Source organism: Staurois parvus, unplaced genomic scaffold (genome assembly GCF_062004578.1).
Source record: "Staurois parvus isolate SC_StPar_1 unplaced genomic scaffold, SC_StPar_1.0 ptg000004l, whole genome shotgun sequence".
NCBI classification, from domain to species: Eukaryota; Metazoa; Chordata; class Amphibia; order Anura; family Ranidae; genus Staurois; species Staurois parvus.
In genome coordinates this window covers 3,436,333-3,463,631 of record NW_028317800.1, presented here as the reverse complement: position 1 = coordinate 3,463,631, position 27,299 = coordinate 3,436,333, and the positions used below count along the sequence as shown (strand labels likewise).

At 42.3% G+C, this 27,299-nt stretch overlaps 23 pseudogenes; all 23 read right to left on the bottom strand.

The window, feature by feature from the left end:
• Nucleotides 1-835: 835 nt before the first annotated feature.
• LOC149474622 (5S ribosomal RNA) lies at nt 836-954 on the bottom strand (annotated as a pseudogene).
• Nucleotides 955-2,029: 1,075 nt separating this feature from the next.
• On the bottom strand, nt 2,030-2,148 carry LOC149474621 (5S ribosomal RNA; annotated as a pseudogene).
• Nucleotides 2,149-3,223: 1,075 nt separating this feature from the next.
• Nucleotides 3,224-3,342, bottom strand: LOC149474620 (5S ribosomal RNA; annotated as a pseudogene).
• A 1,074-nt stretch (nt 3,343-4,416) lies between these two features.
• On the bottom strand, nt 4,417-4,535 carry LOC149474619 (5S ribosomal RNA; annotated as a pseudogene).
• A 1,075-nt stretch (nt 4,536-5,610) lies between these two features.
• Nucleotides 5,611-5,729, bottom strand: LOC149474618 (5S ribosomal RNA; annotated as a pseudogene).
• Nucleotides 5,730-6,803: 1,074 nt separating this feature from the next.
• Nucleotides 6,804-6,922, bottom strand: LOC149474617 (5S ribosomal RNA; annotated as a pseudogene).
• Nucleotides 6,923-7,996: 1,074 nt separating this feature from the next.
• Nucleotides 7,997-8,115, bottom strand: LOC149474616 (5S ribosomal RNA; annotated as a pseudogene).
• Nucleotides 8,116-9,190: 1,075 nt separating this feature from the next.
• LOC149474615 (5S ribosomal RNA) lies at nt 9,191-9,309 on the bottom strand (annotated as a pseudogene).
• A 1,074-nt stretch (nt 9,310-10,383) lies between these two features.
• On the bottom strand, nt 10,384-10,502 carry LOC149474614 (5S ribosomal RNA; annotated as a pseudogene).
• Nucleotides 10,503-11,576: 1,074 nt separating this feature from the next.
• On the bottom strand, nt 11,577-11,695 carry LOC149474613 (5S ribosomal RNA; annotated as a pseudogene).
• A 1,075-nt stretch (nt 11,696-12,770) lies between these two features.
• Nucleotides 12,771-12,889, bottom strand: LOC149474612 (5S ribosomal RNA; annotated as a pseudogene).
• Nucleotides 12,890-13,964: 1,075 nt separating this feature from the next.
• Nucleotides 13,965-14,083, bottom strand: LOC149474611 (5S ribosomal RNA; annotated as a pseudogene).
• Nucleotides 14,084-15,157: 1,074 nt separating this feature from the next.
• LOC149474610 (5S ribosomal RNA) lies at nt 15,158-15,276 on the bottom strand (annotated as a pseudogene).
• Nucleotides 15,277-16,350: 1,074 nt separating this feature from the next.
• LOC149474609 (5S ribosomal RNA) lies at nt 16,351-16,469 on the bottom strand (annotated as a pseudogene).
• Nucleotides 16,470-17,544: 1,075 nt separating this feature from the next.
• LOC149474608 (5S ribosomal RNA) lies at nt 17,545-17,663 on the bottom strand (annotated as a pseudogene).
• A 1,074-nt stretch (nt 17,664-18,737) lies between these two features.
• On the bottom strand, nt 18,738-18,856 carry LOC149474607 (5S ribosomal RNA; annotated as a pseudogene).
• Nucleotides 18,857-19,931: 1,075 nt separating this feature from the next.
• On the bottom strand, nt 19,932-20,050 carry LOC149474606 (5S ribosomal RNA; annotated as a pseudogene).
• Nucleotides 20,051-21,125: 1,075 nt separating this feature from the next.
• On the bottom strand, nt 21,126-21,244 carry LOC149474605 (5S ribosomal RNA; annotated as a pseudogene).
• A 1,074-nt stretch (nt 21,245-22,318) lies between these two features.
• On the bottom strand, nt 22,319-22,437 carry LOC149474604 (5S ribosomal RNA; annotated as a pseudogene).
• Nucleotides 22,438-23,512: 1,075 nt separating this feature from the next.
• LOC149474603 (5S ribosomal RNA) lies at nt 23,513-23,631 on the bottom strand (annotated as a pseudogene).
• A 1,074-nt stretch (nt 23,632-24,705) lies between these two features.
• Nucleotides 24,706-24,824, bottom strand: LOC149474602 (5S ribosomal RNA; annotated as a pseudogene).
• A 1,072-nt stretch (nt 24,825-25,896) lies between these two features.
• LOC149474601 (5S ribosomal RNA) lies at nt 25,897-26,015 on the bottom strand (annotated as a pseudogene).
• Nucleotides 26,016-27,090: 1,075 nt separating this feature from the next.
• LOC149474600 (5S ribosomal RNA) lies at nt 27,091-27,219 on the bottom strand (annotated as a pseudogene).
• Nucleotides 27,220-27,299: the final 80 nt, after the last annotated feature.

Sequence of the window (27,299 nt, the reverse complement as noted above, 5' to 3'; positions counted from 1 at the left end):
GTAAGAAGACCCTGTTTTCTGTCAACCGTAAAAGGGTAAACCTCATAATTAAAAAAGAAAAAGCCTACAGCACCTGCTAATCCAAGGAAGGTAACCCATCCAAGTATTAACCAGGCCCAACCCTGCAAAGCTTCCGAGGTCAAATCAGATCGGGCGCATTCGGGGTGGTGTGGCCGTAGGCACCTTCTTCTCCATTTCACACTTGTGCAATTCAACCTGGCCAAGAGCAGTGAAAAGACATAGTGGAATTACATAACTGCTCGGTGCACTATCATAAAAACTTCTAGGCAATTATGATGAAATCCCTTCTTTATGTCCGTCACACATTTAGCTGGAATATTAACATCTTACATTTACCATACATTAAAAAGGGGCATTTGTATCCACGCCTTAAACTACTCTTCAAAATTCCGAAACTGGTGCTTTCAGGAAAGAAGGCCCAGTTGTCGGTCCTCTGTAAGAGGGTATACCTTCATTATTTATTTATTTCAGGTACTTATATAGCGCCGTCAATTTACGCAGCGCTTTATATTGTACATTCACATCAGTCCCTAACCCTCAAGGGACGTACAATCTAAAGTTCCTAACTCACATTCATATATACACATACTAGGGACAATTTAGACAGGAGCCAATTAACCTACCAGCATGTCTTTGGAGTGTGGGAGGAAACCGGAGTATCCGGAGGAAAACCACGCAGTCACAGGGAGAACATGCAAACTCCAGGCAGGTGGTGGCATGGCTGGGCTTCGACCCAACGAACCTAGTACTGCCAGGCCAACGTGCTAACCATTTAGCCACTGTGCTGCCCGAATATTTATAATCTAAGAAAAGAAGCCTACAGCACCTGGTATTCCCAGGCGTTGACCAATCCAAGTACTAACCAGGCCTAACCCTGCTCAGCTTTTGAGATCAGATGAGATCAGGAGCATTCAGGGTAGTGTGGCCGTAGGCTACATCTTCTCCATTGTACAGTTGTGCAATACAACCAGACTAAAAGCAGGGAAGAGACATTACATAATTACTCGGTGTACTATCAAAGACACTTCTGGGCAATTATGATGAAATCCCTTTATTATGGCCATCAAACATTAAGCTATAATAGAAACATCTTACATTTAATAGAAATAAAAAATGATATTTGATTTCAAGGATTAATAAACTCTAAACAACCTCCTAAACTGGTGTATTCAGGTAAGAAGACCCTGTTTTCTGTCAACCGTAAAAGGGTAAACCTCATAATTAAAAAAGAAAAAGCCTACAGCACCTGCTAATCCAAGGAAGGCAACCCATCCAAGTATTAACCAGGCCCAACCCTGCAAAGCTTCCGAGGTCAAATCAGATCGGGCGCATTCGGGGTTGTTTGGCCGTAGGCACCTTCTTCTCCATTTCACACTTGTGCAATTCAACCTGGCCAAGAGCAGTGAAAAGACATAGTGGAATTACATAACTGCTCGGTGCACTATCATAAAAACTTCTAGGCAATTATGATGAAATCCTTTCTTTATGTCCGTCACACATTTAGCTGGAATATTAACATCTTACATTTACCATACATTAAAAAGGGGCATTTGTATCCACGCCTTAAACTACTCTTAAAAATTCCGAAACTGGTGCTTTCAGGAAAGAAGGCCCAGTTGTCGGTCCTCTGTAAGAGGGTATACCTTCATTATTTATTTATTTCAGGTACTTATATAACGCCGTCAATTTACGCAGCGCTTTATATTGTACATTCACATCAGTCCCTAACCCTCAAGGGACGTACAATCTAAAGTTCCTAACTCACATTCATATATACACATACTAGGGACAATTTAGACAGGAGCCAATTAACCTACCAGCATGTCTTTGGAGTGTGGGAGGAAACCAGAGTACCCGGAGGAAAACCACGCAGTCACAGGGAGAACATGCAAACTCCAGGCAGGTGGTGGCATGGCTGGGCTTCGACCCAACGAACCAGGAACTGCCAGGCCAACGTGCTACCCATATAGCCACTGTGCTGCCCGAATATTTATAATCTAAGAAAAGAAGCCTACAGCACCTGGTATTCCCAGGCGTTAACCAATCCAAGTACTAACCAGGCCTAACCCTGCTCAGCTTTTGAGATCAGATGAGATCAGGAGCATTCAGGGTAGTGTGGCCGTAGGCTACATCTTCTCCATTGTACAGTTGTGCAATACAACCAGACTAAAAGCAGGGAAGAGACATTACATAATTACTCGGTGTACTATCAAAGACACTTCTGGGCAATTATGATGAAATCCCTTTATTATGGCCATCAAACATTGAGCTATAATAGAAACATCTTACATTTAATAGAAATAAAAAATGATATTTGATTTCAAGCATTAATAAACTCTAAACAACCTCCTAAACTGGTGTATTCAGGTAAGAAGACCCTGTTTTCTGTCAACCGTAAAAGGGTAAACCTCATAATTAAAAAAGAAAAAGCCTACAGCACCTGCTAATCCAAGGAAGGCAACCCATCCAAGTATTAACCAGGCCCAACCCTGCAAAGCTTCCGAGGTCAAATCAGATCGGGCGCATTCGGGGTGGTGTGGCCGTAGGCACCTTCTTCTCCATTTCACACTTGTGCAATTCAACCTGGCCAAGAGCAGTGAAAAGACATAGTGGAATTACATAACTGCTCGGTGCACTATCATAAAAACTTCTAGGCAATTATGATGAAATCCCTTCTTTATGTCCGTCACACATTTAGCTGGAATATTAACATCTTACATTTACCATACATTAAAAAGGGGCATTTGTATCCACGCCTTAAACTACTCTTCAAAATTCCGAAACTGGTGCTTTCAGGAAAGAAGGCCCAGTTGTCGGTCCTCTGTAAGAGGGTATACCTTCATTATTTATTTATTTCAGGTACTTATATAGCGCCGTCAATTTACGCAGCGCTTTATATTGTACATTCACATCAGTCCCTAACCCTCAAGGGACGTACAATCTAAAGTTCCTAACTCACATTCATATATACACATACTAGGGACAATTTAGACAGGAGCCAATTAACCTACCAGCATGTCTTTGGAGTGTGGGAGGAAACCGGAGTACCCGGAGGAAAACCACGCAGTCACAGGGAGAACATGCAAACTCCAGGCAGGTGGTGGCATGGCTGGGCTTCGACCCAACGAACCAGGAACTGCCAGGCCAACGTGCTACCCATATAGCCACTGTGCTGCCCGAATATTTATAATCTAAGAAAAGAAGCCTACAGCACCTGGTATTCCCAGGCGTTGACCAATCCAAGTACTAACCAGGCCTAACCCTGCTCAGCTTTTGAGATCAGATGAGATCAGGAGCATTCAGGGTAGTGTGGCCGTAGGCTACATCTTCTCCATTGTACAGTTGTGCAATACAACCAGACTAAAAGCAGGGAAGAGACATTACATAATTACTCGGTGTACTATCAAAGACACTTCTGGGCAATTATGATAAAATCCCTTTATTATGGCCATCAAACATTGAGCTATAATAGAAACATCTTACATTTAATAGAAATAAAAAACTATATTTGATTTCAAGCATTAATAAACTCTAAACAACCTCCTAAACTGGTGTATTCAGGTAAGAAGACCCTGTTTTCTGTCAACCGTAAAAGGTTAACCTCATAATTAAAAAAGAAAAAGCCTACAGCACCTGCTAATCCAAGGAAGGCAACCCATCCAAGTATTAACCAGGCCCAACCCTGCAAAGCTTCCGAGGTCAAATCAGATCGGGCGCATTCGGGGTGGTATGGCCGTAGGCACCTTCTTCTCCATTTCACACTTGTGCAATTCAACCTGGCCAAGAGCAGTGAAAAGACATAGTGGAATTACATAACTGCTCGGTGCACTATCATAAAAACTTCTAGGCAATTATGATGAAATCCCTTCTTTATGTCCGTCACACATTTAGCTGGAATATTAACATCTTACATTTACCATACATTAAAAAGGGGCATTTGTATCCACGCCTTAAACTACTCTTAAAAATTCCGAAACTGGTGCTTTCAGGACAGAAGGCCCAGTTGTCGGTCCTCTGTAAGAGGGTATACCTTCATTATTTATTTATTTCAGGTACTTATATAGCGCCGTCAATTTACGCAGCGCTTTATATTGTACATTCACATCAGTCCCTAACCCTCAAGGGACGTACAATCTAAAGTTCCTAACTCACATTCAAATATACACATACTAGGGACAATTTAGACAGGAGCCAATTAACCTACCAGCATGTCTTTGGAGTGTGGGAGGAAACCGGAGTACCCGGAGGAAAACCACGCAGTCACAGGGAGAACATGCAAACTCCAGGCAGGTGGTGGCATGGCTGGGCTTCGACCCAACGAACCAGGAACTGCCAGGCCAACGTGCTACCCATATAGCCACTGTGCTGCCCGAATATTTATAATCTAAGAAAAGAAGCCTACAGCACCTGGTATTCCCAGGCGTTGACCAATCCAAGTACTAACCAGGCCTAACCCTGCTCAGCTTTTGAGATCAGATGAGATCAGGAGCATTCAGGGTAGTGTGGCCGTAGGCTACATCTTCTCCATTGTACAGTTGTGCAATACAACCAGACTAAAAGCAGGGAAGAGACATTACATAATTACTCGGTGTACTATCAAAGACACTTCTGGGCAATTATGATGAAATCCCTTTATTATGGCCATCAAACATTGAGCTATAATAGAAACATCTTACATTTAATAGAAATAAAAAATGATATTTGATTTCAAGGATTAATAAACTCTAAACAACCTCCTAAACTGGTGTATTCAGGTAAGAAGACCCTGTTTTCTGTCAACCGTAAAAGGGTAAACCTCATAATTAAAAAAGAAAAAGCCTACAGCACCTGCTAATCCAAGGAAGGCAACCCATCCAAGTATTAACCAGGCCCAACCCTGCAAAGCTTCCGAGGTCAAATCAGATCGGGCGCATTCGGGGTGGTGTGGCCGTAGGCACCTTCTTCTCCATTTCACACTTGTGCAATTCAACCTGGCCAAGAGCAGTGAAAAGACATAGTGGAATTACATAACTGCTCGGTGCACTATCATAAAAACTTCTAGGCAATTATGATGAAATCCCTTCTTTATGTCCGTCACACATTTAGCTGGAATATTAACATCTTACATTTACCATACATTAAAAAGGGGCATTTGTATCCACGCCTTAAACTACTCTTAAAAATTCCGAAACTGGTGCTTTCAGGAAAGAAGGCCCAGTTGTCGGTCCTCTGTAAGAGGGTATACCTTCATTATTTATTTATTTCAGGTACTTATATAGCGCCGTCAATTTACGCAGCGCTTTATATTGTACATTCACATCAGTCCCTAACCCTCAAGGGACGTACAATCTAAAGTTCCTAACTCACATTCAAATATACACATACTAGGGACAATTTAGACAGGAGCCAATTAACCTACCAGCATGTCTTTGGAGTGTGGGAGGAAACCGGAGTACCCGGAGGAAAACCACGCAGTCACAGGGAGAACATGCAAACTCCAGGCAGGTGGTGGCATGGCTGGGCTTCGACCCAACGAACCTAGTACTGCCAGGCCAACGTGCTAACCATTTAGCCACTGTGCTGCCCGAATATTTATAATCTAAGAAAAGAAGCCTACAGCACCTGGTATTCCCAGGCGTTGACCAATCCAAGTACTAACCAGGCCTAACCCTGCTCAGCTTTTGAGATCAGATGAGATCAGGAGCATTCAGGGTAGTGTGGCCGTAGGCTACATCTTCTCCATTGTACAGTTGTGCAATACAACCAGACTAAAAGCAGTGAAGAGACATTACATAATTACTCGGTGTACTATCAAGACACTTCTGGGCAATTATGATGAAATCCCTTTATTATGGCCATCAAACATTGAGCTATAATAGAAACATCTTACATTTAATAGAAATAAAAAATTATATTTGATTTCAAGCATTAATAAACTCTAAACAACCTCCTAAACTGGTGTATTCAGGTAAGAAGACCCTGTTTTCTGTCAAACGTAAAAGGGTAAACCTCATAATTAAAAAAGAAAAAGCCTACAGCACCTGCTAATCCAAGGAAGGCAACCCATCCAAATATTAACCAGGCCCAACCCTGCAAAGCTTCCGAGGTCAAATCAAATCGGGCGCATTTGGGGTGGTGTGGCCGTAGGCACCTTCTTCTCCATTTCACACTTGTGCAATTCAACCTGGCCAAGAGCAGTGAAAAGACATAGTGGAATTACATAACTGCTCGGTGCACTATCATAAAAACTTCTAGGCAATTATGATGAAATCCCTTCTTTATGTCCGTCACACATTTAGCTGGAATATTAACATCTTACATTTACCATACATTAAAAAGGGGCATTTGTATCCACGCCTTAAACTACTCTTAAAAATTCCGAAACTGGTGCTTTCAGGACAGAAGGCCCAGTTGTCGGTCCTCTGTAAGAGGGTATACCTTCATTATTTATTTATTTCAGGTACTTATATAACGCCGTCAATTTACGCAGCGCTTTATATTGTACATTCACATCAGTCTCTAACCCTCAAGGGACGTACAATCTAAAGTTCCTAACTCACATTCATATATACACATACTAGGGACAATTTAGACAGGAGCCAATTAACCTACCAGCATGTCTTTGGAGTGTGGGAGGAAACCGGAGTACCCGGAGGAAAACCACGCAGTCACAGGGAGAACATGCAAACTCCAGGCAGGTGGTGGCATGGCTGGGCTTCGACCCAACGAACCAGGAACTGCCAGGCCAACGTGCTACCCATATAGCCACTGTGCTGCCCGAATATTTATAATCTAAGAAAAGAAGCCTACAGCACCTGGTATTCCCAGGCGTTGACCAATCCAAGTACTAACCAGGCCTAACCCTGCTCAGCTTTTGAGATCAGATGAGATCAGGAGCATTCAGGGTAGTGTGGCCGTAGGCTACACTTCTCCATTGTACAGTTGTGCAATACAACCAGACTAAAAGCAGTGAAGAGACATTACATAATTACTCGGTGTACTATCAAAGACACTTCTGGGCAATTATGATGAAATCTCTTTATTATGGCCATCAAACATTGAGCTATAATAGAAACATCTTACATTTAATAGAAATAAAAAATGATATTTGATTTCAAGGATTAATAAACTCTAAACAACCTCCTAAACTGGTGTATTCAGGTAAGAAGACCCTGTTTTCTGTCAACCGTAAAAGGGTAAACCTCATAATTAAAAAAGAAAAAGCCTACAGCACCTGCTAATCCAAGGAAGGCAACCCATCCAAGTATTAACCAGGCCCAACCCTGCAAAGCTTCCGAGGTCAAATCAGATCGGGCGCATTCGGGGTGGTGTGGCCGTAGGCACCTTCTTCTCCATTTCACACTTGTGCAATTCAACCTGGCCAAGAGCAGTGAAAAGACATAGTGGAATTACATAACTGCTCGGTGCACTATCATAAAAACTTCTAGGCAATTATGATGAAATCCCTTCTTTATGTCCGTCACACATTTAGCTGGAATATTAACATCTTACATTTACCATACATTAAAAAGGGGCATTTGTATCCACGCCTTAAACTACTCTTAAAAATTCCGAAACTGGTGCTTTCAGGAAAGAAGGCCCAGTTGTCGGTCCTCTGTAAGAGGGTATACCTTCATTATTTATTTATTTCAGGTACTTATATAGCGCCGTCAATTTACGCAGCGCTTTATATTGTACATTCACATCAGTCCCTAACCCTCAAGGGACGTACAATCTAAAGTTCCTAACTCACATTCAAATATACACATACTAGGGACAATTTAGACAGGAGCCAATTAACCTACCAGCATGTCTTTGGAGTGTGGGAGGAAACCGGAGTACCCGGAGGAAAACCACGCAGTCACAGGGAGAACATGCAAACTCCAGGCAGGTGGTGGCATGGCTGGGCTTCGACCCAACGAACCAGGAACTGCCAGGCCAACGTGCTACCCATATAGCCACTGTGCTGCCCGAATATTTATAATCTAAGAAAAGAAGCCTACAGCACCTGGTATTCCCAGGCGTTGACCAATCCAAGTACTAACCAGGCCTAACCCTGCTCAGCTTTTGAGATCAGATGAGATCAGGAGCATTCAGGGTAGTGTGGCCGTAGGCTACATCTTCTCCATTGTACAGTTGTGCAATACAACCAGACTAAAAGCAGGGAAGAGACATTACATAATTACTCGGTGTACTATCAAAGACACTTCTGGGCAATTATGATGAAATCCCTTTATTATGGCCATCAAACATTGAGCTATAATAGAAACATCTTACATTTAATAGAAATAAAAAATGATATTTGATTTCAAGGATTAATAAACTCTAAACAACCTCCTAAACTGGTGTATTCAGGTAAGAAGACCCTGTTTTCTGTCAACCGTAAAAGGGTAAACCTCATAATTAAAAAAGAAAAAGCCTACAGCACCTGCTAATCCAAGGAAGGCAACCCATCCAAGTATTAACCAGGCCCAACCCTGCAAAGCTTCCGAGGTCAAATCAGATCGGGCGCATTCGGGGTGGTGTGGCCGTAGGCACCTTCTTCTCCATTTCACACTTGTGCAATTCAACCTGGCCAAGAGCAGTGAAAAGACATAGTGGAATTACATAACTGCTCGGTGCACTATCATAAAAACTTCTAGGCAATTATGATGAAATCCCTTCTTTATGTCCGTCACACATTTAGCTGGAATATTAACATCTTACATTTACCATACATTAAAAAGGGGCATTTGTATCCACGCCTTAAACTACTCTTAAAAATTCCGAAACTGGTGCTTTCAGGAAAGAAGGCCCAGTTGTCGGTCCTCTGTAAGAGGGTATACCTTCATTATTTATTTATTTCAGGTACTTATATAGCGCCGTCAATTTACGCAGCGCTTTATATTGTACATTCACATCAGTCCCTAACCCTCAAGGGACGTACAATCTAAAGTTCCTAACTCACATTCAAATATACACATACTAGGGACAATTTAGACAGGAGCCAATTAACCTACCAGCATGTCTTTGGAGTGTGGGAGGAAACCGGAGTACCCGGAGGAAAACCACGCAGTCACAGGGAGAACATGCAAACTCCAGGCAGGTGGTGGCATGGCTGGGCTTCGACCCAACGAACCTAGTACTGCCAGGCCAACGTGCTAACCATTTAGCCACTGTGCTGCCCGAATATTTATAATCTAAGAAAAGAAGCCTACAGCACCTGGTATTCCCAGGCGTTGACCAATCCAAGTACTAACCAGGCCTAACCCTGCTCAGCTTTTGAGATCAGATGAGATCAGGAGCATTCAGGGTAGTGTGGCCGTAGGCTACATCTTCTCCATTGTACAGTTGTGCAATACAACCAGACTAAAAGCAGTGAAGAGACATTACATAATTACTCGGTGTACTATCAAGACACTTCTGGGCAATTATGATGAAATCCCTTTATTATGGCCATCAAACATTGAGCTATAATAGAAACATCTTACATTTAATAGAAATAAAAAATTATATTTGATTTCAAGCATTAATAAACTCTAAACAACCTCCTAAACTGGTGTATTCAGGTAAGAAGACCCTGTTTTCTGTCAAACGTAAAAGGGTAAACCTCATAATTAAAAAAGAAAAAGCCTACAGCACCTGCTAATCCAAGGAAGGCAACCCATCCAAATATTAACCAGGCCCAACCCTGCAAAGCTTCCGAGGTCAAATCAAATCGGGCGCATTTGGGGTGGTGTGGCCGTAGGCACCTTCTTCTCCATTTCACACTTGTGCAATTCAACCTGGCCAAGAGCAGTGAAAAGACATAGTGGAATTACATAACTGCTCGGTGCACTATCATAAAAACTTCTAGGCAATTATGATGAAATCCCTTCTTTATGTCCGTCACACATTTAGCTGGAATATTAACATCTTACATTTACCATACATTAAAAAGGGGCATTTGTATCCACGCCTTAAACTACTCTTAAAAATTCCGAAACTGGTGCTTTCAGGACAGAAGGCCCAGTTGTCGGTCCTCTGTAAGAGGGTATACCTTCATTATTTATTTATTTCAGGTACTTATATAACGCCGTCAATTTACGCAGCGCTTTATATTGTACATTCACATCAGTCTCTAACCCTCAAGGGACGTACAATCTAAAGTTCCTAACTCACATTCATATATACACATACTAGGGACAATTTAGACAGGAGCCAATTAACCTACCAGCATGTCTTTGGAGTGTGGGAGGAAACCGGAGTACCCGGAGGAAAACCACGCAGTCACAGGGAGAACATGCAAACTCCAGGCAGGTGGTGGCATGGCTGGGCTTCGACCCAACGAACCAGGAACTGCCAGGCCAACGTGCTACCCATATAGCCACTGTGCTGCCCGAATATTTATAATCTAAGAAAAGAAGCCTACAGCACCTGGTATTCCCAGGCGTTGACCAATCCAAGTACTAACCAGGCCTAACCCTGCTCAGCTTTTGAGATCAGATGAGATCAGGAGCATTCAGGGTAGTGTGGCCGTAGGCTACACTTCTCCATTGTACAGTTGTGCAATACAACCAGACTAAAAGCAGTGAAGAGACATTACATAATTACTCGGTGTACTATCAAAGACACTTCTGGGCAATTATGATGAAATCTCTTTATTATGGCCATCAAACATTGAGCTATAATAGAAACATCTTACATTTAATAGAAATAAAAAATGATATTTGATTTCAAGGATTAATAAACTCTAAACAACCTCCTAAACTGGTGTATTCAGGTAAGAAGACCCTGTTTTCTGTCAACCGTAAAAGGGTAAACCTCATAATTAAAAAAGAAAAAGCCTACAGCACCTGCTAATCCAAGGAAGGCAACCCATCCAAGTATTAACCAGGCCCAACCCTGCAAAGCTTCCGAGGTCAAATCAGATCGGGCGCATTCGGGGTGGTGTGGCCGTAGGCACCTTCTTCTCCATTTCACACTTGTGCAATTCAACCTGGCCAAGAGCAGTGAAAAGACATAGTGGAATTACATAACTGCTCGGTGCACTATCATAAAAACTTCTAGGCAATTATGATGAAATCCCTTCTTTATGTCCGTCACACATTTAGCTGGAATATTAACATCTTACATTTACCATACATTAAAAAGGGGCATTTGTATCCACACCTTAAAATACTCTTAAAAATTCAGAAACTGGTGCTTTCAGGACAGAAGGCCCAGTTGTCGGTCCTCTGTAAGAGGGTATACCTTCATTATTTATTTATTTCAGGTACTTATATAGCGCCGTCAATTTACGCAGCGCTTTATATTGTACATTCACATCAGTCCCTAACCGTCAAGGGACGTACAATCTAAAGTTCCTAACTCACATTCATATATACACATACTAGGGACAATTTAGACAGGAGCCAATTAACCTACCAGCATGTCTTTGGAGTGTGGGAGGAAACCGGAGTACCCGGAGGAAAACCACGCAGTCACAGGGAGAACATGCAAACTCCAGGCAGGTGGTGGCATGGCTGGGCTTCGACCCAACGAACCAGGAACTGCCAGGCCAACGTGCTACCCATATAGCCACTGTGCTGCCCGAATATTTATAATCTAAGAAAAGAAGCCTACAGCACCTGGTATTCCCAGGCGTTGACCAATCCAAGTACTAACCAGGCCTAACCCTGCTCAGCTTTTGAGATCAGATGAGATCAGGAGCATTCAGGGTAGTGTGGCCGTAGGCTACATCTTCTCCATTGTACAGTTGTGCAATACAACCAGACTAAAAGCAGGGAAGAGACATTACATAATTACTCGGTGTACTATCAAAGACACTTCTGGGCAATTATGATAAAATCCCTTTATTATGGCCATCAAACATTGAGCTATAATAGAAACATCTTACATTTAATAGAAATAAAAAATGATATTTGATTTCAAGCATTAATAAACTCTAAACAACCTCCTAAACTGGTGTATTCAGGTAAGAAGACCCTGTTTTCTGTCAACCGTAAAAGGGTAAACCTCATAATTAAAAAAGAAAAAGCCTACAGCACCTGCTAATCCAAGGAAGGCAACCCATCCAAGTATTAACCAGGCCCAACCCTGCAAAGCTTCCGAGGTCAAATCAGATCGGGCGCATTCGGGGTGGTGTGGCCGTAGGCACCTTCTTCTCCATTTCACACTTGTGCAATTCAACCTGGCCAAGAGCAGTGAAAAGACATAGTGGAATTACATAACTGCTCGGTGCACTATCATAAAAACTTCTAGGCAATTATGATGAAATCCCTTCTTTATGTCCGTCACACATTTAGCTGGAATATTAACATCTTACATTTACCATACATTAAAAAGGGGCATTTGTATCCACGCCTTAAACTACTCTTAAAAATTCCGAAACTGGTGCTTTCAGGACAGAAGGCCCAGTTGTCGGTCCTCTGTAAGAGGGTATACCTTCATTATTTATTTATTTCAGGTACTTATATAGCGCCGTCAATTTACGCAGCGCTTTATATTGTACATTCACATCAGTCCCTAACCCTCAAGGGACGTACAATCTAAAGTTCCTAACTCACATTCAAATATACACATACTAGGGACAATTTAGACAGGAGCCAATTAACCTACCAGCATGTCTTTGGAGTGTGGGAGGAAACCGGAGTACCCGGAGGAAAACCACGCAGTCACAGGGAGAACATGCAAACTCCAGGCAGGTGGTGGCATGGCTGGGCTTCGACCCAACGAACCAGGAACTGCCAGGCCAACGTGCTACCCATATAGCCACTGTGCTGCCCGAATATTTATAATCTAAGAAAAGAAGCCTACAGCACCTGGTATTCCCAGGCGTTGACCAATCCAAGTACTAACCAGGCCTAACCCTGCTCAGCTTTTGAGATCAGATGAGATCAGGAGCATTCAGGGTAGTGTGGCCGTAGGCTACATCTTCTCCATTGTACAGTTGTGCAATACAACCAGACTAAAAGCAGGGAAGAGACATTACATAATTACTCGGTGTACTATCAAAGACACTTCTGGGCAATTATGATGAAATCCCTTTATTATGGCCATCAAACATTGAGCTATAATAGAAACATCTTACATTTAATAGAAATAAAAAATGATATTTGATTTCAAGGATTAATAAACTCTAAACAACCTCCTAAACTGGTGTATTCAGGTAAGAAGACCCTGTTTTCTGTCAACCGTAAAAGGGTAAACCTCATAATTAAAAAAGAAAAAGCCTACAGCACCTGCTAATCCAAGGAAGGCAACCCATCCAAGTATTAACCAGGCCCAACCCTGCAAAGCTTCCGAGGTCAAATCAGATCGGGCGCATTCGGGGTGGTGTGGCCGTAGGCACCTTCTTCTCTATTTCACAGTTGTGCAATTCAACCTGGCCAAGAGCAGTGAAAAGACATAGTGGAATTACATAACTGCTCGGTGCACTATCATAAAAACTTCTAGGCAATTATGATGAAATCCCTTCTTTATGTCCGTCACACATTTAGCTGGAATATTAACATCTTACATTTACCATACATTAAAAAGGGGCATTTGTATCCACGCCTTAAACTACTCTTAAAAATTCCGAAACTGGTGCTTTCAGGAAAGAAGGCCCAGTTGTCGGTCCTCTGTAAGAGGGTATACCTTCATTATTTATTTATTTCAGGTACTTATATAGCGCCGTCAATTTACGCAGCGCTTTATATTGTACATTCACATCAGTCCCTAACCCTCAAGGGACGTACAATCTAAAGTTCCTAACTCACATTCAAATATACACATACTAGGGACAATTTAGACAGGAGCCAATTAACCTACCAGCATGTCTTTGGAGTGTGGGAGGAAACCGGAGTACCCGGAGGAAAACCACGCAGTCACAGGGAGAACATGCAAACTCCAGGCAGGTGGTGGCATGGCTGGGCTTCGACCCAACGAACCTAGTACTGCCAGGCCAACGTGCTAACCATTTAGCCACTGTGCTGCCCGAATATTTATAATCTAAGAAAAGAAGCCTACAGCACCTGGTATTCCCAGGCGTTGACCAATCCAAGTACTAACCAGGCCTAACCCTGCTCAGCTTTTGAGATCAGATGAGATCAGGAGCATTCAGGGTAGTGTGGCCGTAGGCTACATCTTCTCCATTGTACAGTTGTGCAATACAACCAGACTAAAAGCAGTGAAGAGACATTACATAATTACTCGGTGTACTATCAAGACACTTCTGGGCAATTATGATGAAATCCCTTTATTATGGCCATCAAACATTGAGCTATAATAGAAACATCTTACATTTAATAGAAATAAAAAATTATATTTGATTTCAAGCATTAATAAACTCTAAACAACCTCCTAAACTGGTGTATTCAGGTAAGAAGACCCTGTTTTCTGTCAAACGTAAAAGGGTAAACCTCATAATTAAAAAAGAAAAAGCCTACAGCACCTGCTAATCCAAGGAAGGCAACCCATCCAAATATTAACCAGGCCCAACCCTGCAAAGCTTCCGAGGTCAAATCAAATCGGGCGCATTTGGGGTGGTGTGGCCGTAGGCACCTTCTTCTCCATTTCACACTTGTGCAATTCAACCTGGCCAAGAGCAGTGAAAAGACATAGTGGAATTACATAACTGCTCGGTGCACTATCATAAAAACTTCTAGGCAATTATGATGAAATCCCTTCTTTATGTCCGTCACACATTTAGCTGGAATATTAACATCTTACATTTACCATACATTAAAAAGGGGCATTTGTATCCACGCCTTAAACTACTCTTAAAAATTCCGAAACTGGTGCTTTCAGGACAGAAGGCCCAGTTGTCGGTCCTCTGTAAGAGGGTATACCTTCATTATTTATTTATTTCAGGTACTTATATAACGCCGTCAATTTACGCAGCGCTTTATATTGTACATTCACATCAGTCTCTAACCCTCAAGGGACGTACAATCTAAAGTTCCTAACTCACATTCATATATACACATACTAGGGACAATTTAGACAGGAGCCAATTAACCTACCAGCATGTCTTTGGAGTGTGGGAGGAAACCGGAGTACCCGGAGGAAAACCACGCAGTCACAGGGAGAACATGCAAACTCCAGGCAGGTGGTGGCATGGCTGGGCTTCGACCCAATGAACCAGGAACTGCCAGGCCAACGTGCTACCCATATAGCCACTGTGCTGCCCGAATATTTATAATCTAAGAAAAGAAGCCTACAGCACCTGGTATTCCCAGGCGTTGACCAATCCAAGTACTAACCAGGCCTAACCCTGCTCAGCTTTTGAGATCAGATGAGATCAGGAGCATTCAGGGTAGTGTGGCCGTAGGCTACACTTCTCCATTGTACAGTTGTGCAATACAACCAGACTAAAAGCAGTGAAGAGACATTACATAATTACTCGGTGTACTATCAAAGACACTTCTGGGCAATTATGATGAAATCTCTTTATTATGGCCATCAAACATTGAGCTATAATAGAAACATCTTACATTTAATAGAAATAAAAAATGATATTTGATTTCAAGGATTAATAAACTCTAAACAACCTCCTAAACTGGTGTATTCAGGTAAGAAGACCCTGTTTTCTGTCAACCGTAAAAGGGTAAACCTCATAATTAAAAAAGAAAAAGCCTACAGCACCTGCTAATCCAAGGAAGGCAACCCATCCAAGTATTAACCAGGCCCAACCCTGCAAAGCTTCCGAGGTCAAATCAGATCGGGCGCATTCGGGGTGGTGTGGCCGTAGGCACCTTCTTCTCCATTTCACACTTGTGCAATTCAACCTGGCCAAGAGCAGTGAAAAGACATAGTGGAATTACATAACTGCTCGGTGCACTATCATAAAAACTTCTAGGCAATTATGATGAAATCCCTTCTTTATGTCCGTCACACATTTAGCTGGAATATTAACATCTTACATTTACCATACATTAAAAAGGGGCATTTGTATCCACACCTTAAACTACTCTTAAAAATTCCGAAACTGGTGCTTTCAGGAAAGAAGGCCCAGTTGTCTGTCCTCTGTAAGAGGGTATACCTTCATTATTTATTTATTTCAGGTACTTATATAGCGCCGTCAATTTACGCAGCGCTTTATATTGTACATTCACATCAGTCCCTAACCCTCAAGGGACGTACAATCTAAAGTTCCTAACTCACATTCATATATACACATACTAGGGACAATTTAGACAGGAGCCAATTAACCTACCAGCATGTCTTTGGAGTGTGGGAGGAAACCGGAGTACCCGGAGGAAAACTACGCAGTCACAGGGAGAACATGCAAACTCCAGGCAGGTGGTGGCATGGCTGGGCTTCGACCCAACAAACCTAGTACTGCCAGGCCAACGTGCTAACCATTTAGCCACTGTGCTGCCCGAATATTTATAATCTAAGAAAAGAAGCCTACAGCACCTGGTATTCCCAGGCGTTGACCAATCCAAGTACTAACCAGGCCTAACCCTGCTCAGCTTTTGAGATCAGATGAGATCAGGAGCATTCAGGGTAGTGTGGCCGTAGGCTACATCTTCTCCATTGTACAGTTGTGCAATACAACCAGACTAAAAGCAGGGAAGAGACATTACATAATTACTCGGTGTACTATCAAAGACACTTCTGGGCAATTATGATGAAATCCCTTTATTATGGCAATCAAACATTGAGCTATAATAGAAACATCTTACATTTAATAGAAATAAAAAATGATATTTGATTTCATGGATTAATAAACTCTAAACAACCTCCTAAACTGGTGTATTCAGGTAAGAAGACCCTGTTTTCTGTCAACCGTAAAAGGGTAAACCTCATAATTAAAAAAGAAAAAGCCTACAGCACCTGCTAATCCAAGGAAGGCAACCCATCCAAGTATTAACCAGGCCCAACCCTGCAAAGCTTCCGAGGTCAAATCAGATCGGGCGCATTCGGGTTGGTGTGGCCGTAGGCACCTTCTTCTCCATTTCACACTTGTGCAATTCAACCTGGCCAAGAGCAGTGAAAAGACATAGTGGAATTACATAACTGCTCGGTGCACTATCACAAAAACTTCTAGGCAATTATGATGAAATCCCTTCTTTATGTCCGTCACACATTTAGCTGGAATATTAACATCTTACATTTACCATACATTAAAAAGGGGCATTTGTATCCACGCCTTAAACTACTCTTAAAAATTCCGAAACTGGTGCTTTCAGGAAAGAAGGCCCAGTTGTCGGTCCTCTGTAAGAGGGTATACCTTCATTATTTATTTATTTCAGGTACTTATATAGCGCCGTCAATTTACGCAGCGCTTTATATTGTACATTCACATCAGTCCCTAACCCTCAAGGGACGTACAATCTAAAGTTCCTAACTCACATTCATATATACACATACTAGGGACAATTTAGACAGGAGCCAATTAACCTACCAGCATGTCTTTGGAGTGTGGGAGGAAACCGGAGTACCCGGAGGAAAACCACGCAGTCACAGGGAGAACATGCAAACTCCAGGCAGGTGGTGGCATGGCTGGGCTTCGACCCAACGAACCAGGAACTGCCAGGCCAACGTGCTACCCATATAGCCACTGTGCTGCCCGAATATTTATAATCTAAGAAAAGAAGCCTACAGCACCTGGTATTCCCAGGCGTTGACCAATCCAAGTACTAACCAGGCCTAACCCTGCTCAGCTTTTGAGATCAGATGAGATCAGGAGCATTCAGGGTAGTGTGGCCGTAGGCTACATCTTCTCCATTGTACAGTTGTGCAATACAACCAGACTAAAAGCAGTGAAGAGACATTACATAATTACTCGGTGTACTATCAAGACACTTCTGGGCAATTATGATGAAATCCCTTTATTATGGCCATCAAACATTGAGCTATAATAGAAACATCTTACATTTAATAGAAATAAAAAATTATATTTGATTTCAAGCATTAATAAACTCTAAACAACCTCCTAAACTGGTGTATTCAGGTAAGAAGACCCTGTTTTCTGTCAAACGTAAAAGGGTAAACCTCATAATTAAAAAAGAAAAAGCCTACAGCACCTGCTAATCCAAGGAAGGCAACCCATCCAAGTATTAACCAGGCCCAACCCTGCAAAGCTTCCGAGGTCAAATCAAATCGGGCGCATTTGGGGTGGTGTGGCCGTAGGCACCTTCTTCTCCATTTCACACTTGTGCAATTCAACCTGGCCAAGAGCAGTGAAAAGACATAGTGGAATTACATAACTGCTCGGTGCACTATCATAAAAACTTCTAGGCAATTATGATGAAATCCCTTCTTTATGTCCGTCACACATTTAGCTGGAATATTAACATCTTACATTTACCATACATTAAAAAGGGGCATTTGTATCCACGCCTTAAACTACTCTTAAAAATTCCGAAACTGGTGCTTTCAGGACAGAAGGCCCAGTTGTCGGTCCTCTGTAAGAGGGTATACCTTCATTATTTATTTATTTCAGGTACTTATATAGCGCCGTCAATTTACGCAGCGCTTTATATTGTAAATTCACATCAGTCCCTAACCCTCAAGGGACGTACAATCTAAAGTTCCTAACTCACATTCATATATACACATACTAGGGACAATTTAGACAGGAGCCAATTAACCTACCAGCATGTCTTTGGAGTGTGGGAGGAAACCGGAGTACCCGGAGGAAAACTACGCAGTCACAGGGAGAACATGCAAACTCCAGGCAGGTGGTGGCATGGCTGGGCTACGACCCAACGAACCAGGAACTGCCAGGCCAACGTGCTACCCATATAGCCACTGTGATGCCCGAATATTTATAATCTAAGAAAAGAAGCCTACAGCACCTGGTATTCCCAGGCGTTGACCAATCCAAGTACTAACCAGGCCTAACCCTGCTCAGCTTTTGAGATCAGATGAGATCAGGAGCATTCAGGGTAGTGTGGCCGTAGGCTACATCTTCTCCATTGTACAGTTGTGCAATACAACCAGACTAAAAGCAGGGAAGAGACATTATATAATTACTCGGTGTACTATCAAAGACACTTCTGGGCAATTATGATGAAATCCCTTTATTATGGCCATCAAACATTGAGCTATAATAGAAACATCTTACATTTAATAGAAATAAAAAATGATATTTGATTTCATGGATTAATAAACTCTAAACAACCTCCTAAACTGGTGTATTCAGGTAAGAAGACCCTGTTTTCTGTCAACCGTAAAAGGGTAAACCTCATAATTAAAAAAGAAAAAGCCTACAGCACCTGCTAATCCAAGGAAGGCAACCCATCCAAGTATTAACCAGGCCCAACCCTGCAAAGCTTCCGAGGTCAAATCAGATCGGGCGCATTCGGGTTGGTGTGGCCGTAGGCACCTTCTTCTCCATTTCACAGTTGTGCAATTCAACCTGGCCAAGAGCAGTGAAAAGACATAGTGGAATTACATAACTGCTCGGTGCACTATCATAAAAACTTCTAGGCAATTATGATGAAATCCCTTCTTTATGTCCGTCACATATTTAGCTGGAATATTAACATCTTACATTTACCATACATTAAAAAGGGGCATTTGTATCCACGCCTTAAACTACTCTTCAAAATTCCGAAACTGGTGCTTTCAGGAAAGAAGGCCCAGTTGTCGGTCCTCTGTAAGAGGGTATACCTTCATTATTTATTTATTTCAGGTACTTATATAGCGCCATCAATTTACGCAGCGCTTTATATTGTACATTCACATCAGTCCCTAACCCTCAAGGGACGTACAATCTAAAGTTCCTAACTCACATTCAAATATACACATACTAGGGACAATTTAGACAGGAGCCAATTAACCTACCAGCATGTCTTTGGAGTGTGGGAGGAAACCGGAGTACCCGGAGGAAAACCACGCAGTCAGAGGGAGAACATGCAAACTCCAGGCAGGTGGTGGCATGGCTGGGCTTCGACCCAACGAACCTAGTACTGCCAGGCCAACGTGCTAACCATTTAGCCACTGTGCTGCCCGAATATTTATAATCTAAGAAAAGAAGCCTACAGCACCTGGTATTCCCAGGCGTTGACCAATCCAAGTACTAACCAGGCCTAACCCTGCTCAGCTTTTGAGATCAGATGAGATCAGGAGCATTCAGGGTAGTGTGGCCGTAGGCTACATCTTCTCCATTGTACAGTTGTGCAATACAACCAGACTAAAAGCAGTGAAGAGACATTACATAATTACTCGGTGTACTATCAAAGACACTTCTGGGCAATTATGATGAAATCCCTTTATTATGGCCATCAAACATTGAGCTATAATAGAAACATCTTACATTTAATAGAAATAAAAAATGATATTTGATTTCAAGCATTAATAAACTCTAAACAGCCTCCTAAACTGGTGAATTCAGGTAAGAAGACCCTGTTTTCTGTCAACAGTAAAAGGGTAAACCTCATAATTAAAAAAGAAGAAGCCTACAGCACCTGCTAATCCAAGGAAGGCAACCCATCCAAGTATTAACCAGGCCCAACCCTGCAAAGCTTCCGAGGTCAAATCAGATCGGGCGCATTCGGGGTGGTGTGGCCGTAGGCACCTTCTTCTCCATTTCACAGTTGTGCAATTCAACCTGGCCAAGAGCAGTGAAAAGACATAGTGGAATTACATAACTGCTCGGTGCACTATCATAAAAACTTCTAGGCAATTATGATGAAATCCCTTCTTTATGTCCGTCACACATTTAGCTGGAATATTAACATCTTACATTTACCATACATTAAAAAGGGGCATTTGTATCCATGCCTTAAACTACTCTTAAAAATTCCAAAACTGGTGCTTTCAGGAAAGAAGGCCCAGTTGTCGGTCCTCTGTAAGAGGGTATACCTTCATTATTTATTTATTTCAGGTACTTATATAGCGCCGTCAATTTACGCAGCGCTTTATATTGTACATTCACATCAGTCCCTAACCCTCAAGGGACGTACAATCTAAAGTTCCTAACTCACATTCATATATACACATACTAGGGACAATTTAGACAGGAGCCAATTAACCTACCAGCATGTCTTTGGAGTGTGGGAGGAAACCGGAGTACCCGGAGGAAAACCACGCAGTCACAGGGAGAACATGCAAACTCCAGGCAGGTGGTGGCATGGCTGGGCTTCGACCCAACGAACCAGGAACTGCCAGGCCAACGTGCTACCCATATAGCCACTGTGCTGCCCGAATATTTATAATCTAAGAAAAGAAGCCTACAGCACCTGGTATTCCCAGGCGTTGACCAATCCAAGTACTAACCAGGCCTAACCCTGCTCAGCTTTTGAGATCAGATGAGATCAGGAGCATTCAGGGTAGTGTGGCCGTAGGCTACATCTTCTCCATTGTACAGTTGTGCAATACAACCAGACTAAAAGCAGTGAAGAGACATTACATAATTACTCGGTGTACTATCAAGACACTTCTGGGCAATTATGATGAAATCCCTTTATTATGGCCATCAAACATTGAACTATAATAGAAACATCTTACATTTAATAGAAATAAAAAATTATATTTGATTTCAAGGATTAATAAACTCTAAACAACCTCCTAAACTGGTGTATTCAGGTAAGAAGACCCTGTTTTCTGTCAACCGTAAAAGGGTAAACCTCATAATTAAAAAAGAAAAAGCCTACAGCACCTGCTAATCCAAGGAAGGCAACCCATCCAAGTATTAACCAGGCCCAACCCTGCAAAGCTTCCGAGGTCAAATCAAATCGGGCGCATTTGGGGTGGTGTGGCCGTAGGCACCTTCTTCTCCATTTCACACTTGTGCAATTCAACCTGGCCAAGAGCAGTGAAAAGACATAGTGGAATTACATAACTGCTCGGTGCACTATCATAAAAACTTCTAGGCAATTATGATGAAATCCCTTCTTTATGTCCGTCACACATTTAGCTGGAATATTAACATCTTACATTTACCATACATTAAAAAGGGGCATTTGTATCCACACCTTAAACTACTCTTAAAAATTCCGAAACTGGTGCTTTCAGGACAGAAGGCCCAGTTGTCGGTCCTCTGTAAGAGGGTATACCTTCATTATTTATTTATTTCAGGTACTTATATAGCGCCGTCAATTTACGCAGCGCTTTATATTGTACATTCACATCAGTCCCTAACCCTCAAGGGACGTACAATCTAAAGTTCCTAACTCACATTCATATATACACATACTAGGGACAATTTAGACAGGAGCCAATTAACCTACCAGCATGTCTTTGGAGTGTGGGAGGAAACCGGAGTACCCGGAGGAAAACCACGCAGTCACAGGGAGAACATGCAAACTCCAGGCAGGTGGTGGCATGGCTGGGCTTCGACCCAACGAACCAGGAACTGCCAGGCCAACGTGCTACCCATATAGCCACTGTCCTGCCCGAATATTTATAATCTAAGAAAAGAAGCCTACAGCACCTGGTATTCCCAGGCGTTGACCAATCCAAGTACTAACCAGGCCTAACCCTGCTCAGCTTTTGAGATCAGATGAGATCAGGAGCATTCAGGGTAGTGTGGCCGTAGGCTACATCTTCTCCATTGTACAGTTGTGCAATACAACCAGACTAAAAGCAGGGAAGAGACATTACATAATTACTCGGTGTACTATCAAAGACACTTCTGGGCAATTATGATGAAATCCCTTTATTATGGCCATCAAACATTGAGCTATAATAGAAACATCTTACATTTAATAAAAATAAAAAATGATATTTGATTTCAAGCATTAATAAACTCTAAACAACCTCCTAAACTGGTGTATTCAGGTAAGAAGACCCTGTTTTCTGTCAACCGTAAAAGGGTAAACCTCATAATTAAAAAAGAAAAAGCCTACAGCACCTGCTAATCCAAGGAAGGCAACCCATCCAAGTATTAACCAGGCCCAACCCTGCAAAGCTTCCGAGGTCAAATCAGATCGGGCGCATTCGGGGTGGTGTGGCCGTAGGCACCTTCTTCTCCATTTCACACTTGTGCAATTCAACCTGGCCAAGAGCAGTGAAAAGACATAGTGGAATTACATAACTGCTCGGTGCACTATCATAAAAACTTCTAGGCAATTATGATGAAATCCCTTCTTTATGTCCGTCACACATTTAGCTGGAATATTAACATCTTACATTTACCATACATTAAAAAGGGGCATTTGTATCCACGCCTTAAACTACTCTTAAAAATTCCGAAACTGGTGCTTTCAGGAAAGAAGGCCCAGTTGTCGGTCCTCTGTAAGAGGGTATACCTTCATTATTTATTTATTTCAGGTACTTATATAGCGCCGTCAATTTACGCAGCGCTTTATATTGTACATTCACATCAGTCCCTAACCCTCAAGGGACGTACAATCTAAAGTTCCTAACTCACATTCAAATATACACATACTAGGGACAATTTAGACAGGAGCCAATTAACCTACCAGCATGTCTTTGGAGTGTGGGAGGAAACCGGAGTACCCGGAGGAAAACCACGCAGTCACAGGGAGAACATGCAAACTCCAGGCAGGTGGTGGCATGGCTGGGCTTGGACCCAACGAACCTAGTACTGCCAGGCCAACGTGCTAACCATTTAGCCACTGTGCTGCCCGAATATTTATAATCTAAGAAAAGAAGCCTACAGCACCTGGTATTCCCAGGCGTTGACCAATCCAAGTACTAACCAGGCCTAACCCTGCTCAGCTTTTGAGATCAGATGAGATCAGGAGCATTCAGGGTAGTGTGGCCGTAGGCTACATCTTCTCCATTGTACAGTTGTGCAATACAACCAGACTAAAAGCAGTGAAGAGACATTACATAATTACTCGGTGTACTATCAAGACACTTCTGGGCAATTATGATGAAATCCCTTTATTATGGCCATCAAACATTGAGCTATAATAGAAAAATCTTACATTTAATAGAAATAAAAAATTATATTTGATTTCAAGCATTAATAAACTCTAAACAACCTCCTAAACTGGTGTATTCAGGTAAGAAGACCCTGTTTTCTGTCAAACGTAAAAGGGTAAACCTCATAATTAAAAAAGAAAAAGCCTACAGCACCTGCTAATCCAAGGAAGGCAACCCATCCAAATATTAACCAGGCCCAACCCTGCAAAGCTTCCGAGGTCAAATCAAATCGGGCGCATTTGGGGTGGTGTGGCCGTAGGCACCTTCTTCTCCATTTCACACTTGTGCAATTCAACCTGGCCAAGAGCAGTGAAAAGACATAGTGGAATTACATAACTGCTCGGTGCACTATCATAAAAACTTCTAGGCAATTATGATGAAATCCCTTCTTTATGTCCGTCACACATTTAGCTGGAATATTAACATCTTACATTTACCATACATTAAAAAGGGGCATTTGTATCCACACCTTAAACTACTCTTAAAAATTCCGAAACTGGTGCTTTCAGGACAGAAGGCCCAGTTGTCGGTCCTCTGTAAGAGGGTATACCTTCATTATTTATTTATTTCAGGTACTTATATAACGCCGTCAATTTACGCAGCGCTTTATATTGTACATTCACATCAGTCTCTAACCCTCAAGGGACGTACAATCTAAAGTTCCTAACTCACATTCATATATACACATACTAGGGACAATTTAGACAGGAGCCAATTAACCTACCAGCATGTCTTTGGAGTGTGGGAGGAAACCGGAGTACCCGGAGGAAAACCACGCAGTCACAGGGAGAACATGCAAACTCCAGGCAGGTGGTGGCATGGCTGGGCTTCGACCCAACGAACCAGGAACTGCCAGGCCAACGTGCTACCCATATAGCCACTGTGCTGCCCGAATATTTATAATCTAAGAAAAGAAGCCTACAGCACCTGGTATTCCCAGGCGTTGACCAATCCAAGTACTAACCAGGCCTAACCCTGCTCAGCTTTTGAGATCAGATGAGATCAGGAGCATTCAGGGTAGGGTGGCCGTAGGCTACATCTTCTCCATTGTACAGTTGTGCAACACAACCAGACTAAAAGCAGAGAAGAGACATTACATAAATACTCGGTGTACTATCAAAGACACTTCTGGGCAATTATGATGAAATCCCTTTATTATGGCCATCACACATTGAGCTATAATAGAAACATCTTACATTTAATAGAAATAAAAAATATTTGATTTCAAGGATTAATAAACTCTAAACAACCTCCTAAACTGGTGTATTCAGGTAAGAAGACCCTGTTTTCTGTCAAACGTAAAAGGGTAAACCTCATAATTAAAAAAGAAAAAGCCTACAGCACCTGCTAATCCAAGGAAGGCAACCCATCCAAGTATTAACCAGGCCCAACCCTGCAAAGCTTCCGAGGTCAAATCAGATCGGGCGCATTTGGGGTGGTGTGGCCGTAGGCACCTTCTTCTCCATTTCACACTTGTGCAATTTAACCTGGCCAAGAGCAGTGAAAAGACATAGTGGAATTACATAACTGCTCGATGCACTATCATAAAAACTTCTAGGCAATTATGATGAAATCCCTTCTTTATGTCCGTCACACATTTAGCTGGAATATTAACATCTTACATTTACCATACATTAAAAAGGGGCATTTGTATCCACGCCTTAAACTACTCTTAAAAATTCCGAAACTGGTGCTTTCAGGAAAGAAGGCCCAGTTGTCGGTCCTCTGTAAGAGGGTATACCTTCATTATTTATTTATTTCAGGTACTTATATAGCGCCGTCAATTTACGCAGCGCTTTATATTGTACATTCACATCAGTCCCTAACCCTCAAGGGACGTACAATCTAAAGTTCCTAAATCACATTCATATATACACATACTAGGGACAATTTAGACAGGAGCCAATTAACCTACCAGCATGTCTTTGGAGTGTGGGAGGAAACCGGAGTACCCGGAGGAAAACCACGCAGTCACAGGGAGAACATGCAAACTCCAGGCAGGTGGTGGCATGGCTGGGCTTCGACCCAACGAACCAGGAACTGCCAGGCCAACGTGCTACCCATATAGCCACTGTGCTGCCCGAATATTTATAATCTAAGAAAAGAAGCCTACAGCACCTGGTATTCCCAGGCGTTGACCAATCCAAGTACTAACCAGGCCTAACCCTGCTCAGCTTTTGAGATCAGATGAGATCAGGAGCATTCAGGGTAGTGTGGCCGTAGGCTACATCTTCTCCATTGTACAGTTGTGCAATACAACCAGACTAAAAGCAGGGAAGAGACATTACATAATTACTCGGTGTACTATCAAAGACACTTCTGGGCAATTATGATGAAATCCCTTTATTATGGCCATCAAACATTGAGCTATAATAGAAACATCTTACATTTAATAGAAATAAAAAATGATATTTGATTTCAAGCATTAATAAACTCTAAACAACCTCCTAAACTGGTGTATTCAGGTAAGAAGACCCTGTTTTCTGTCAACCGTAAAAGGGTAAACCTCATAATTAAAAAAGAAAAAGCCTACAGCACCTGCTAATCCAAGGAAGGCAACCCATCCAAGTATTAACCAGGCCCAACCCTGCAAAGCTTCCGAGGTCAAATCAGATCGGGCGCATTCGGGGTGGTGTGGCCGTAGGCACCTTCTTCTCCATTTCACACTTGTGCAATTCAACATGGCCAAGAGCAGTGAAAAGACATAGTGGAATTACATAACTGCTCGGTGCACTATCATAAAAACTTCTAGGCAATTATGATGAAATCCCTTCCTTATGTCCGTCACACATTTAGCTGGAATATTAACATCTTACATTTACCATACATTAAAAAGGGGCATTTGTATCCACACCTTAAACTACTCTTAAAAATTCCGAAACTGGTGCTTTCAGGACAGAAGGCCCAGTTGTCGGTCCTCTGTAAGAGGGTATACCTTCATTATTTATTTATTTCAGGTACTTATATAGCGCCGTCAATTTACGCAGCGCTTTATATTGTACATTCACATCAGTCTCTAACCCTCAAGGGACGTACAATCTAAAGTTACTAACTCACATTCATATATACACATACTAGGGACAATTTAGACAGGAGCCAATTAACCTACCAGCATGTCTTTGGAGTGTGGGAGAAAACCGGAGTACCCGGAGGAAAACCACGCAGTCACAGGGAGAACATGCAAACTCCAGGCAGGTGGTGGCATGGCTGGGCTTCGACCCAACGAACCAGGAACTGCCAGGCCAACGTGCTACCCATATAGCCACTGTGCTGCCCGAATATTTATAATCTAAGAAAAGAAGCCTACAGCACCTGGTATTCCCAGGCGTTGACCAATCCAAGTACTAACCAGGCCTAACCCTGCTCAGCTTTTGAGATCAGATGAGATCAGATGAGATCAGGAGCATTCAGGGTAGTGTGGCCGTAGGCTACATCTTCTCCATTGTACAGTTGTGCAATACAACCAGACTAAAAGCAGGGAAGAGACATTACATAATTACTCGGTGTAC